Source organism: Arachis stenosperma, chromosome 2 (genome assembly GCF_014773155.1).
Source record: "Arachis stenosperma cultivar V10309 chromosome 2, arast.V10309.gnm1.PFL2, whole genome shotgun sequence".
In the NCBI taxonomy this organism is placed as follows: Eukaryota; Viridiplantae; Streptophyta; class Magnoliopsida; order Fabales; family Fabaceae; genus Arachis; species Arachis stenosperma.
The window spans coordinates 42,813,893-42,815,325 of record NC_080378.1 but is presented as its reverse complement, the minus strand read 5'-3'; the positions used below and the strand labels follow the sequence as shown (position 1 = coordinate 42,815,325).

The 1,433-nt window shown below is 42.1% G+C and overlaps 1 non-coding gene across 1 annotated transcript; it reads left to right on the top strand.

Annotated features, from left to right (window-relative positions):
• Positions 1-1,088: 1,088 nt before the first annotated feature.
• Positions 1,089-1,196, top strand: LOC130964057 (small nucleolar RNA R71). Its single transcript, XR_009080168.1, has one exon. It is a non-coding gene; the product is annotated as a small nucleolar RNA R71 (small nucleolar RNA).
• Positions 1,197-1,433: the final 237 nt, after the last annotated feature.

The following is a 1,433-nucleotide window of genomic DNA, read 5'->3' as shown; positions in this document are numbered from 1 at the left end:
CTGCCTAGACAAGTCATCCAGTTCTTTGGTGAGCAAAGGGGGTTCATCCTCCCAAGTCTCATTTCCAAACAACTTGTCATTTAACTTCATGATTGCTCCAAGGTATTTAGCAACTTGCTCTTCAGTGACATACTCATCCTCTTCAGAGGAAGAATACTCATCAGAGCTTATGAATGGCAGAAGTAAGTCCAATGGAATCTCTATGGTCTCATTTTGAGCCTCAGATTCCCATGGTTCCTCATTAGGGAACCCATTGGAGGCCAGTGGACGTCCAGTGAGGTCTTCCTCAGTGGCGTTCACTGCCTCTTCTTCCTCCCAGAATTCGGCCATGTTAATGGCTTTGCACTCTCCTTTTGGATTTTCTTCAGTATTGCTTGGGAGAGTACTAGGAGGGAGTTCAGTAATTTTCTTGCTCAGCTGACCCACTTGTCCTTCCAAATTTCTGATGGAGGATCTTGTTTCAGTCATAAAACTTTGAGTGGTTTTGATTAGATCAGAGACCATTGTTGCTAAGTCAGAGGTATTCTGCTTAGAACTCTCTGTCTGTTGCTGAGAAGATGATGGAAAAGGTTTGCCATTGCTAAACCTGTTTCTTCCACCATTATTGTTGTTGAAACCTTGTTGAGGTCTCTCTTGAATCTTCCATGAGAATTTTGGGTGATTTCTCCATGAAGAATTATAGGTGTTTCCATAGGGTTCTCCCATGTAATTCACCTCTTCCATTGAAGGGTTCTCAGGATCATAAGCTTCTTCTCAGATGAAGCATCCTTAGTACTGCTTGGTGCATTTTGCATTCCAGACAGACTTTGAGAAATCAAATTGACTTGTTGAGTCAATATCTTGTTCTGAGCCAGTATGGCATTCAGAGCATCAATCTCAAGAACTCCTTTCTTCTGACTTGTCCCATTGTTCACAGGATTCCTTTCAGAAGTGTACATGAATTGGTTATTTGCAACCATTTCAATGAGCTCTTGAGCTTCTGTAGGCGTCTTCTTCAGATGAAGAGATCCTCCAGCAGAGCTATCCAAAGATATCTTGGATAGTTCAGAGAGACCATCATAGAAAATACCTATGATGCTCCATTCAGAAAGCATGTCAGAAGGACACTTTCTGATTAATTGTTTGAATCTTTCCCAAGCTTCATAGAGGGATTCTCCATCCTTCTGTCTGAAGGTTTGGACTTCCACTCTAAGCTTACTCAATTTTTGAGGTGGAAAGAACTTTGCCAAGAAGGCATTGACTAGCTTTTCCCATGAGTCCAGGCTTTCTTTAGGTTGTGAGTCCAACCATATTCTAGCTCTGTCTCTTACAGCAAAAGGGAATAACATCAGTCTGTAGACCTCAGGGTCAACCCCATTAGTCTTGACTGTGTCACAGATTTGCAAGAACTCAGCTAAAAACTGATGAGGATCTTCCATTGGAAGTCCATGGAA